The sequence below is a fragment of the Cupressus sempervirens genome, chromosome 5, assembly GCF_028749045.1.
Source record: "Cupressus sempervirens isolate cs-2001-9-10 chromosome 5, ASM2874904v1, whole genome shotgun sequence".
Taxonomy (NCBI): Eukaryota; Viridiplantae; Streptophyta; class Pinopsida; order Cupressales; family Cupressaceae; genus Cupressus; species Cupressus sempervirens.
This window is the reverse complement of record NC_143122.1, coordinates 21,565,241-21,579,425: the sequence shown is the minus strand read 5'-3', so window position 1 is coordinate 21,579,425 and position 14,185 is coordinate 21,565,241. Positions and strand designations below refer to the sequence as shown.

At 34.9% G+C, this 14,185-nt stretch overlaps 1 pseudogene; it reads left to right on the top strand.

Annotated features, from left to right (window-relative positions):
• The first annotated feature begins 11,380 nt into the window (after positions 1-11,380).
• Positions 11,381-13,023, top strand: LOC149554399 (uncharacterized; annotated as a pseudogene).
• The last annotated feature ends 1,162 nt before the right edge of the window (positions 13,024-14,185 follow it).

The window sequence follows — 14,185 nt, the reverse complement described above, 5'->3', positions numbered from 1 at the left end:
CCAATGGATCATTCTCAGGCACTGGTCATGCATTGAGCAGGCTCATGCCCCCTGCGAGTTGCCAGAAGTGTTACCTCTGGTTTTACCGCCAAAGATTTAAATTCAAATCCGTGGCCTGTTGAACGGTTAGCCTAAAAAATTGTTATTTTAATGCCCCAACCTGCCAAAGTTTCTCTCTGTCAAATATTAGATGGATCGATGGTCGGCGCAATCTCGTCATCAGAAGTTGCACAGGAGATAGTATCAGCGACATCACGCCCGATTGACATGTGTTTGGTAGGCCCGACAGGTGGGCTACAATGGAGGACGGGTCGGGAAAGTTTTCCGATGCCGCAGGCGCTATGGCGCTATCGCACGCCAACCAAAAAATCTCCATGGTGACATAGTGCCCAACGGAGATGCTCACGTCGGTGAGTGGGTCACGTTGCCGAAAAAATGTTGCGGCGGTCGGGTAAAGTTTGGCAGGCCGAAGAAAATAAACAGCGAGAACTTCAGATAAAATATTGGGCCCCATTACGTACCTCATCTACCCAGTTGGCGGAGCCCGTGCCATGGCAACGAATCAAAAAGAACCATGCACAGATAGGGACATGTCATCGGTTGGGCGCTATGGCGCTATGGAAATTTAACCTCGATTTTCCCATAGCGACATGGCGCCTGGTCGACACATGGTAACCCTGTGAGGCCAAGTCGCAAGATTGCCTAGTGGTGTTCCGCTGGGCCAGTAAGGAACCACCGCGTGTAACCAGGCTGGAGTCTCTATCAGTACGGTTGGAACAGTCAAGGTTTGCGATCTCCACCATCAGATTTGATTGCATCAACGGATGGCGCCATCTTGCTATGGCAGAGATGCGCAAATATTATCATGGCGACATAGCGCCCATGTGCCACATGTCCTAGCGGGGCTGCATTTCATGCCGTCAGAAGAAGATAGGGTGGGGTGACTGAAAAACCAATAGGAGGATGCCACGTGTTAGTGGGCCTGACAAATCAATAGGAACGGAGGGTTACGGGAGGTCAAGTTCGTGACCGTCGGATAAGAAAAGATCAACGGTAGGCGCCATGTTGCCTTAGCGAAGCTGCAAGATTTTTACCATGGCGACATCGCACCCGATTGACACATGTCAGTGGGGTCAGGTCTCGCTGGATGCATCATTGAGGTGGCACCAATTCGGATGGGGCCTAGTCACAGGAAGGAGAGTCCGCAATGAATCAGAAACAACCACGTGTGCCGAGTCAGAACATAGATATGTCAAGGGGCCAAATTTTTTGATATGACCAGTGCATTAAGGGGTGGATTCTCCACCATCAGATCTATCGAAATCTAGGGTCGGCGCTATCTCGCCATGGAGGAACTGCGCGGATTTTACAATAGCTAGTTAGCGCTCGGAAGACACGTGTCCTTGCGAGTCCGGTTTTCGACATGGCGATTAGCTAACGGCCAGCAGTTAGATAGTAAGGTGGCACGGTTAGTTTAATGAAGGCAGTCAACCACGGAGGGACTCTCCAAGTGGCCAGACAAAGGATTACGATTGGCCCGCGTGGCCTAGTCGGCATATAAGAAATTGGGTCGGCTAATGGGCCAATTTGATTCATGAACCAAGATGCAGAGGCGATCGACATATCTTGCGATCTGATCTTCGCGATCATTTTGGACCTACCAGGAATGAATGCAGGACATAAGGACACTCCACCCATCCGGTCGATCCATCTACCATGTCAGGGAATGTTGTGGCGCCATTTCTATCTTCTGCAAGCTCTTCTCAGAAAGAAATGAGATTTTTCAGTATGCAGGCCAGGATTTCAATCAGATCCCCGATTGGATTCTCGAGATGGGAAGTTAATGCCAGTAGGTAAGAAGTGAATGTAACGTGGAAATCTTCAGTTATGCCTGATCCATAAAGGTAGTTTTGTGATCTGTTGTAAAGGTCGATTCTTCCTGATTTTCTCTGCTACTGCTTGCAGACTTGCAGTGTAAAATCCCTTTATCTCTGAGCCATGTAATAGCATGTATCATCTCTTTCAGCCATCAGTGTGAATGTGCGTCACTTTTCCTCCCATTGGTGTATTGTTGAGATCAACGATCTGCATACTGTATCTATCTTTGGCCTATCGGATAATACATAAGTGAAATCTCCTTTTCCTAGTGTCATTCGGTTGGTTTTTTCTGATCTGTATGTGATTATTGATCGATACAAGTCTGGATGTGTATGACTTTTGTATGTTATTCTAGTTTTGTAGTATATATATGGGCAGGAATGAATCTGAACACTCCGTTTTGGTGCATCACCGCCTTAGATTAGACTAGGTAGATTTGCTTTGACGCTCTCTTTCTCCCTTTCCCTTTTGAGAATAGATAGGTGTGCCCTGACAGTAAGAGGAATCCAGCCTTCTCCAGAGACTCAACCTCATAGTTCAAGTCCCACAGCTTGGAGGTTGTTTCCATGTTTCACTAGGTTGTCCTCGCGCATAGGCCTTGGACAAGGGTGCAAACCTAAGTGACAACAATTCCCTCTATTTTTTTTATTGGTTGTATGTTGATCACATATGGAATCCAAATAGATTTGATCTTATTCTCAAAGCTTTGAGATCTATGCATATGTCAGCTTAAAAATAGTTCACAGAGTTGTTTGTACCATCACAAACAACTAGGTCATTCTATGTTACTTTGCACTTGTTGATACTGATGGTCAGTACATACTAAAATTTTGTCTGACTTGTCACTTGAACTTTCTTGACATCTATTGTTCACTCAATACTTAAACTACTTAGCTCATGAGTGACTCAACACTCATTGGAACTCAACATCTAATTATACTTGGCATATATTACTAGCTTGGTATGAACTTAGAAAATTTCTTAAGTGTGTTGACACTCAATTGTCAAAACTAATCTAAGATCAACACCTAACTCAAACACATCTACAATAAGAACTTGATAACAACTAGAACTCTTTGACTCAAACCTAAACTAAACTTGTGTTGCTAGCAACTCAACAAGGTTTACCACATGTGCAATAATTATTATTGACTATAGTTGGAACATTACTTCCAACAAAAATATAGGGATGACATGAGAGGTAGTCCTATTGGAAATAATCAATACTAGCTAGGTTACTAAGAGGGGAGGGGTGAATCAATAACCTCAAAAACTTTCAATCAATTAAGTGCTTAACAATATAAATCATTCACCATTCATTCATCTAATCTACTACATTCATGAGAAAAGATAAACACTCATAACACATGAACATAGTATTTTGGGACCCAAAAACCTTACAAATAGAAAGTAAAATTGGGGTGGAGATGATACCCACAAAACTTCACTACTATAGTATAAAGTTGGCTTATTACGGCTTACATTGACCACTTCTAATGATCTTCCTTGTTAAGAGCAATTTGGACTACTAGATCCACCTTGTTAGAGGTTTTACAAACATACAATGAAGTATGCACTCTGTCAAGAGATTTAAACAAAGACTGTTAAGTCTACCTTGTTAAAGGATTTGGAAAACTAATTCACTTGTTAGGATGAAATAGTAGATCTAACTTACAACTTGATTGTTGATTAGATGCTTGAGGTATAGATCACCTCTTGTGATTGATGTATCTTTATTGCTCCCTATAGACCTTGCTGAATACTCTGCTTTGTTGCTGATTGGCATTATATCTTCTCAAAACATTACATATCTATTGCTTGATACTCTCTTACATACATTTCAAATGATACAATACATTACATATATACCATTCCAATATTTACAATTACAAGGTCAACTAAAACACAAGTAAACAAAATATTATTGAGTCAGCGAAATAGTAGAAACTCAGGTTTTAAAACTGACTCGGTGAACTTTTGATACTTGATGTCCACTACATTACATGGCATCATCATGCACTCAGTAGAAGTAGAAGCTCAGTCCATACTAAATCACACAACATAGCTTCAAACTTAGTAACCATTGGAGACTTGGTAGATATAGTGTCACTCAGTAGATACTAAATCCTTCGTTTACCTTGCTTTCAATCAGTAAACACTACACATACATTACTTAGTAGACACTGGCTTCACATTACACAAATTGATGACTCGGTAGACACTGTGAAGCTCAATGACCACTATCTACTCAGTGAACACTATCTACTCGGTAAACACTGCTAGACTGTACACTCACTTAGTAGCTCCAGGAATGCTTGGTGTGAATTGCTTAAGTGATGAACTTACTTGGCATTTACTAAATGCTTAGTATAAATTGTAGACTAATTGATTATCTTAGTGAGCATATAGAATTGAATAAGTGTTGTCACTAGTGACGAATAAAACATAATGCCAACAATCTCCCCCTTTAGCATTAGTGACAAAAACACTTATGAGCCAAAACTTATGTACACTGACATACGATTTTTTATTTTTCAAATTTTTTCTTCATAAAGCTATTGTATATACATATCTTACATATCTCCTCCATACATATGACATAATATATACATAGTCTTTCCCTATACATATATAAATCTATTTTCTCCCTTATTATCTCCACAAGTCTCTTATCATCTCTTACTCCCCATTTTTGACAAATATTGCGAAAGAGTTATGCAATATATTCAAATAGAGACACCAAAATGTGAGAAAAATTAAGAATGTACCTTGATAATAAGAGCCAATGTCTTATCCCAATTTTCTTGCAAAATTTTGCAGGTGGAGAGTGTCACTTGAACTTCTGTAGAAAGTTCAATCATAAGATCTGCTATGGAAAAATTGTTATCCTAGACCAATGTTTTTGAATATGCAATGTGTTTCCACATTGATTCCATAAATATGAGGATCATATTTTTTATATTAATCAATGTGGATTTGATCCTAACTTCCTATCTTAGCAATTTTTCTTGCTTATCTTACAAAAATATCACCTTGATGTGATGTGTTGAGCTTGAACTAGGGTCAACTTGAAGCCTTTGAGCACTTGCCTTCATATCTACATAAATCTTATTGAGTTTCTCTTTAATCTCCTTGGTAAACTTGGTAACATCACATAACTTAGCAAAAAGTGATGTCACATTGGAAAAAGAGTGTTCAAGTTTGCTCAAAATTGTAGATAGCTCTACTTGGTTAATGGCAATGTGCTCAAGCACTTTATTATCAAAATTTTTCTCTACCTTCTCAATAAGCTTTTCTTGGCCAGAAGTGTCCTCATTGAACTTATTTATAGCTTCTTCCAATTGCAAAAAAATGTGTTGAGATGAATCCATATCAACACCTATAGCCTTAGTTATTATGTTAATAGCATTTTCAATTATTGTAAACTCTCTATCTCTTTAAAATATTAATTATGTCTACCTTGCCTTTTGCTCCAAAATTTGGCTAACCAATCTCATTTCATCAACTGTGGTAGTATCCAAATCTAACTTAGGAATAACAATTTCCTTGTCCAAATCAATATCTTCATCAATTTCTTTACTAGTAAGCAAAATTTTTAGAGGATTACCAGTAAGAAAAAGTTTTAGAGGAGTCTTTGGTTTTACTTTAGAGCTTACTTCCTTGTACTTAGAAATGGAAACAATAGTAGAAATAGTTGGACTTGCAGTAAAAACTTGAATGGATCCAACTGAAGGAAAACTAAAAGAAGTGCTAACTATATCCAAAATTGATGTGCTACTAAAAAATGAAGTAACAATAGGTGGAACACAAACTAGAGTACTTACAACTAGAGAACTGATTGGAACAAAAATTGATGTTATCAAAGCTATAGTGGACAAAATTGTAGAGCTTACTATACATTCTACTGATGAAGTTGGCACAATTGTGGAACTAGATGTTGAACATACTATTGAAATAGATGACTCGAGAGCTAATAAAGAGGGTTGCAAATCAGTAGATGAAGTGGTATACACTTCTATTACAGATACCTAGATTTGTGAGGTAGAAAATAATGATAATGTAGATGATATATCTAAGGTGGTTGCAATCATACTTGCTAAAGCTGACTCCAACCCTGATGATGAAGTAGTTTTAGGTGGAGAGTGAGGAAGGGAGGAAATGACTTCTGCTACTATTCTCATTGGATCACTTTCTTCATCTTCTTCCTTGTCTTCCTCTTTAGCTTCTTCATCTTTCTCTTCATCATCATCCTTTAGTGCTTGATAATCTTCAACATCAAAAGTGACACAAGGAGTGTTATCCTCTTCTTCATCATCACTATCATCATCATCATCCCTGATTTCCATAGGGTCATCACTGGGTTTGTGTAGATGATAAATTTTTTCCCTGGCATCCTTGAATACATGCTCAATTTCCTTTATCAAAATTAGGCAAGTATAGAATCTCATCATCATTTTCTCTTCATGCTTTTTCATAGTTACCTTTACTTTTGCATTTGAAAGATTTGGTAGTAGTTTTCTCAAGGTTTTCTCAAATATGTCTTTGGCTACCTATTCAACTAATTTCCACCTAACCTTGACTTTTTCTAATAATACTATAGGTATTTGTGAAGAAAAATAATTAGGAGAGAATTTCCATCTTCCTAGCTTGTCCATGATCAGATCTTCAACTTCCTTTTACTATGCTAGAGTTCTAGATTCATACTTGAGTGCTTTAAAGTTATTGATTCTAGTACCTACTCTCAATTGATTGAGTCTTTCATGAAATGTGGGAGGGGGCTTAACAAGCACAACTTTACTGTCTTGTTTCCTTTTGTACCTCCTTGTGAATACTACTATAGAGGCTTTGGGTGTCTTGGTAATGGTTACCTTGCCCTTCTTTTCTGGCTCTCCCTCCTTCTCATATTATTATTATTATTCTTCTTCTTCTTTTGATTCCTCAATATCTTCACCTTTACCCTTAGTAAGCATTAGAGGAGCACTTGCAATTTTCAACTTGGCTACCTTCCTTTTTCCTTTGCTAATTGCTTGGGGTAGCTTGATTTCAATCTCAATTTTTGCTTTGGCTTCATCATAGGTTCCAAAAACTAGTAGCTTAGGATCTACTAGTTCATTCACTAGGGCTTCTATGATATCTCTAGTTTCATCAATATTAACCTCATAAGGAAGAGGTTTCACCCATGCAATTCTATTCCTAACTACCTAAATATACACATTATCATAATCAACCATAAAAAATACATCATCTTTATAATCCTCAACAATTTTAGGAGGAATCCTGAACCTATTGTTCATCTTTTCCTTGAAATCTTCAAAGTAGTTATCCATAATGCTATCAAAATTTATACCCATTTCTGCAATGAATTCATTAATCTAATACAAAATTGAAACATCTTTTCTCCATACTACTAAACCCATTAATGGGAAAAACTTTTGAAAATAAAAGAAAAGACATGTTAAAAACAAACCAAATTTACAAGGGTTGTTCTTTGAAGTCCTAATGCTATCCATGTTTTTGTTCAACCACTTCAATAATAACTTTTATAGATAAAATTCCATATTTTTCTTCACAACTTTATATGCCAAATCGACTACCTCACATGGCACACTATTTAATTGGCTGGAGCTATAAATTTGTTGAGTAATGATGTGAATGTCAAATATTAATTCAATGGTAGAAATAGTGCTAATATTCAAACCTCTATAGTCCCACTCAGCTAGGGTTTTCTTTTAAAGTTAATCTCGACCTAGGGTTTTAGTAGATTTGGCTTTGCTCAGCATAGGGAGACCCATAATCTTATGTATCATTTTCTTGGTGTTTAACACAAGCTATTCTAACCATAATTGTCCATTATGCACATAATTAAGGATACACCTAATCCACTTAATCTGAAAGCTCCTTGGCATATGCAGGATATGAGTTAATCCTTTGGTTTCTAAGTGCTTATGCTCAACTTTTAGTGAACCATCAACACACATTTCTTCTAGGGCACTATCCATCTCTAGTGTTCCAATCTCTTGAATAGAACATTTAAAATGAGTGCAAATGTCATTAATTAGAAGTACCTTGGGAGGAATTTGTGATAGAGCTCCATTTGGGTCCAATGACTTTGCAATTGCTCGTACTCTCTTGAAGTTAGCCACTTTCCATTCCACTCCTTTAACCAACATTTTAGATCCTCTTTTCACCTTCCTACTGCTACTACTTCTAGATGCCATTGCTACTTGGTATATGACATAATTTTTTCAAACAAATTCTTCACTACAAATTTTCTCAAAATTGCTTAGATGCTCTTGGAAATCGCTTAGCTCTATGTATACTGAAATCATGGTGAAAAATGAAGTCAAATTCTACCCTTTTTGATGAAAAATTTCTCCATTAATGCTTGGTACCATAATGATGTAGTGCATGACAGACTATCATCCACTCACTAGCTTGGTAGAAGCTTGCGACTTGGCAACTAAACAAAACTTTTATTGCTCCCAACCTAGCTCGATTGAGTTTATGACTAACCTTGCTCGGTATGAACTAATTTCATGTGATCCCTCTATATTTGAAATACTGATTTCGATCTTCTACTTTCTTTCATTTGGAACTTCTTGAGATTTGACTTGAGGATATAGTTCTAGTTCCTCCTTTACAAATCTAATTGGAAATGGTGGAGTCACCCACTTCTTGAGTGACATGGCCATCATTTGAACTATTTTTCTTGGTAGATTTTGGAATCCGCTACTATCTCATCTACTTCCTGATGTCATCAGCTTTAGCTTTCTTCTCATCTTCAACCTTTCCTATGTTCATGCAATTCTTAGCTATATGACCAAGTTTAGTGCATGTATAACATCTTACTATTGTATCTCTCTTTCTCAAGTGATTCCTTGCACAATTTATGCCAATGTGTTCATATTATCCACAATAGTGACATCTATACCAGGTATTGTAGTCCCAACCATATATTTCATTTATAAGTTGTTCAGATGGTTTGAATGGTTTAGGTCTACATTCAGTTTCCTTGTGACCTTGTTTCTTGCATTTGTGACATTTACCTTCAAATTTAGGTTTCTCCTTGCATTCATTAGCTTTATGACCATGTTGACTACAATTGTAGCATTTTCCATTAATTTTTTCTTTTCCATTGCTCCAACATTTGTTTGATGTATGACCTAACTTACCATAGTTATTGCAAGTAGGTGTTTGATTCCTTTGGGCACCTTGTTTGGAAGATTCACCTTCTTCTTTATATCCAAGTCCTACTTTACCTTGTTTCCTATGGAGATTTTACTCACTTTGTTGATTAAATTGATCCATGTCTGCTTGAGATTTCTTCATCCTTCCATCGAGTTTCTTTTCTAAAATTATATTAGCTTTCAATCTTTCATTGATTTTTCTTTTAGTGATTAGATCATTCCTTAAACTCTCATTTTCAGATCTCAAATTTATGATTTCCTCATTTGCATCAGAGAGCTGATTGATAAGGCTTTCTTATTGAAGGGGCTGACTTTGAGTTTCATTATTTCTTGTCTCCAAGTCTTCACTTGCCTTATTCCTTTGTTCCAAGATTTCACACATTCTTATTGATTGAATTTCCTATTCTCGTTTCAATTTTCTCACCTCTTCTTGTAGGGAGCCATTCTTTTGTAAGAGTTCTTTGATTGCCTCATTTTCTTCATCTAAACTACTTGATGGGAGAAATTCTTCAATCTTTTCTTCAACATACTGATGGTCATTCATTGTCTTGCAGGTTCTCTCCTTCTTTTTAGCGATTAGGAAAGATGCTCTTTTTCTTCCTTGAGTTGAGCTATGCCATCTCTAGATCTAGCTTCTCATTTTCAATAGCTTTGTTGAGTCTAAATATCTCCATTACCCTTGATCTTTACTCAAGCTATCAAACTTTATCTTGAGAACCACAAAGCTCTGATACCAATTGTTGGAAATAATCAAGACTAGCTAGGTTATTGAGAGGGGAGGGGTGAATCAATAACCTCAAAAAATTTAAATCAATTCAGTGCTTAACAATATAAATCATTTACCATTCATTCATCTAATATACTACATGCATGAGAAAAGATAAACATTCATAACACATGAACGTGGTATTTTGGTGACCCAAAAACCTTACAAATAGAAAGTAAAACTAGGATGGGGATGATACCAAAAAAAAATTCACTATATAGTATAAAGTTTTCCTATTAGGGCTTACATTGACCACTTCTAATGATCTACCTTGTTAAGAGTAATTTGGACTGCTAGACCACCTTGTTAGAGGTTTTACAAACATACAATGAAGTATGCACTCTGTCAAGAGATTTAAAAAAAGATTGTTAAGTCTACCTTGTTAAAGGATTTGGAAAACTAATTCACTTGTTAGGATGAAATAGTAGATCTGACTTACAACTTGATTTCTAATTAGATCCTTGAGGTACAAATCATCTCTTGTGATTGATATATCGTTACTACTCCTTGTAGACCTTGCTCAATACTCTACTCTGCTACTAATTGGCATTCACTCTTCTCAAAACATTACATATCCATTTCTTGATACTCTCTTACATACATTGCAAATGATACAATAAATTACATATATACCATTCCAATATTTACAATTACAAGGTCAGCTAAAACACAACTAAACAAAATATTACTGAGTCGGCCAAACAATAGAAACTTGTGTTCTAAAATTGAATGCTTGGTATAAAGTGTAGACTGAGTGATGAGTTTGGTGAACATATAGAATGAAATAAGTGTTGTCACTAATGAAAAATAAAACATAATGCCAACAAGTCCATTAGAAATTCTAAAGTTTATATGACTTTGTTAGCTAGGTTTATGAATGGGTCCAATAGTGAAATCTGACAGGAAATCAACCACATTGGGTTTCCTTTCACCTTTTTTCTTTGGCCTATTAGAAACAAAATCTTTGAATTAAAAAAGGGAAAACTTAAAAAATAATAATAAAAGATACTCTATTATCAATTATCACTCCTAATCACAAAGGATGATGTTATGTGGAGGAAGAAAAGGTTGCCAATTAGTTATAAAGCTTAAAGAAATTAGGTGGGTAGCCTTATGTTATGATTCGATGAATGCCATCTATGGTGAATTACCTAGGAGAAATATTTTCAAAGAAATTTAATCACAATGATATCAAACCCAAAAAAAATGTAATGTTGACAATGACTGTTGTTTGTTGGCATGCGATTATAGTTTTTGATGGTAGTTTTTTCACAAAAATAACCTTTCTCTAATTACAATATATAGTTATTTTCTTTATAAAAAAATTGACTTTTTTTTTGTGTAAGATCATCATTTTTAATATTTTTACAACATTTATACTTTTTGTTCTTAAGAGTAGGAAGTGAATCTTTTCCTTCAAACAAAGGATCACTCATAAAGAAATTAGAGAAACAGAGGAAGTGATTAAAGGAGAAAATAGAGTTACTTAGAAAATATTGCTATTAATCAAAGCATTTATAAAGGTGAAATTAGAGAAACATAAGCAGTAATGGAAGGAGAATACAAAGTTATTTTGCAAATATTTACATTACCACTTCTGTCTACAAAAGTTATTGCCAAAATTTTAGATATTTGAAGGCTCCCATAGATATCTAATGCAATTTTCTTATGAGGTATATTGTTAGTGTTGTGCAAGAACTTTGTATTTGTGGTATTACAAAAATACCTATTGTAGAACTAGAAAATATGTTATATTCTAATTCATTGTCACACTCTAAATTTGAGAAGCAACATTTAAATGAAATCATGTTTGTTGTGTCCTTTTTGAAGAATGGCATGAAAAAATTTCATATGATGGATACTAAATTCTGTTCAACTAAGCTTCCTAGCATTTTTCTTTCCATTGTAGGGATTATAGAAACCAAGAATGAAGATGCCTTTAAGGGGTTAATTCGGACATTTATAGATGAAATTATAGTTTTGGATGGGGTAAACCACATTAATTCAAAAGTGGACATTCTTTGTGCAATCAAACTCTAATTAAATATATTTGTAGGTTAGTTGAGACCATTATTGATCATTATAGTGGATTTATTTCAAACAAAACATTCAAACTCTTTTAGGTTCCTTTTAGTATGGTAGGAAAATTATCCTCCTTTTTTAATGGAATGTTCTATTGAGAGGATTTTTAACTTACAAAAGTTTTCATCCATATCAATTCAATCCCATGAAAATTTACACAAATTTATTATTCAGTTGTTACTACTATGGATACAGATAAATATCTTTTCATTTTTCCTTTGAATTTAAAAGATGAAGATTTGATAGAACCTAGTGAGTGGATTTTTCTTGTTTTGAAGCAACATATAGTTGAGGTTGATTTACAATTTTTTATGTTTCATAGTTTTCCCTTGGGAAAAAGCTTTCTAAATTATCTTGGAAGTTCTTTGTATATGGTAAGTTGATTGCTTCACAAAAGGTAGAGACTTATATGCATTCTTTTTGGAGTCTTTTACCATCCTTTTCAAACTAACCCATGGATATAGCTGAAATTTTTGGACCTCTTGCAAACATCATTATTGGTATGCTAAGGAAGGAGTGAAAAGTACATTATATCATAACTCCAAGCTTACAGATACTCATCAAGTAGAAAAAATAAATTTAGATGCAAGATATTGATGCAAAGGAGGGCCTTGAAAATTAAATTTTCCCCATGCTTATGAAGTTATTTTGCTAGAAGAAAGGGAAAAGACTCATTACAAAAGGAATGTTGATTCAAAAAATATAAAAGTTATAGCCTCTTTTGCGAGTAAATTCCTCTTAGTACTCTGTAGAATATTTATTTAGATAAATATGTTTACAGTTAAATATTTTATTTTACACAATTTAGATAAATATGTTTCTAACAAGAATGAGGGAATGTAAAATTAAGATATGATAAAAACATGTAGGTTTACAATACTAGATTTAGGATTGTACCTTATGCAGGCCTTTTGTGAAGGCAAAGTTATAACATTGTTTACTATTGCTAAGGTAGGATTGTAGTATGCTATTGACATAGTTAAGGAGAAAGCCTACATTGTTTTAAATAGTATTTTTAGGAAGCATATATAGTTCCTTCATGGGAAGTTACTTAAAGTGGTGAATCTAATAGCTAGTGTAAAGGCATTGCATGATATTTTAGGAAGCTAAACTACAACATTAGAATAGAGAAAAAAATTACCCATTAGTGGTAAAGCATGGGATGATAGGTTAGGAAAATAAATATCTTCAATAGCTTTAGAGAATAAAGGGAATTGATGTGAAATGATTATTGATCCCCGATAATTTATTTCAAAAGCCTTTGAGGTTTCATAAAAATAATGTTAACTTCAAAGTCTCTATCAATAATTGGTAAATAACATTTCAAATTCTCATTGGTATGTGCAACATCAAGCTTGTTATCTTTCTAGGGAACCTTATCTACAATTTCCTCAATCAATCAATCGTATAGAATTTATAAGATCAACAACCATCTTTTGAAGGATATACATAGGAGCAATACCATTTGGTAACACATGTTACATATTGTTATTAGTTCTTGAATTCTAATTATTTTTTAGAACTACCAATTGAGAAATGGGGAAGAAAAGCTAAAATTATTACAAGATCCCTTTGGCGAATTCCCATTAAGAACCAATTTATTACAATAAATGGCTATTAAATAATCAAATTAAAAGCTATAATGGTATTCTTCAGATTCCTAGTCTTTAGGATAAGAATAATGTGTGGAAATCCACATGTGAGAACATAGTGGTTACTAATGAATCCTTATGGCATCCATTCTCTTTGGATTCCAAAACTTCCATGGATTTTGATACTATTTCACCAGTATGAGATGAAACATTTACATATTTAGCTAAAGTGGAATTTGAAAGTATGACAATTGGAGAAAGTACTCCTATAAATATCAATTAAAATAATCTTCCTTTAATGTCAAAAATGAGATTTAAGTGTCATGTCTTGCCTGTGAATCATATTCTTTTTCTTGCTTATGTGGCGGATAGAAAAATGTTGACTTGGTCAAAGATGGTTTAATCTTGTTTTAAGATAAATGAAGTTTAACATCTTAGATTACACCAAAAATTAAATGATTTAATTTAAGATGGAATACATGACTTGTTATGTTATGATGTTGTCATAAAATGTGTTGTTAAATGTTGTGATTTAATATCAATGTGATTATGCTAATGTATTTACTTGCTAATGATGATGTAATTAAGATGTGATATATTGGATTATGATGGGTATTGACTCATTTTTGGTTGCAAGTGTCTGAGTGGATGTAGGAATTGTCATGATGAGAGTGTGGTTG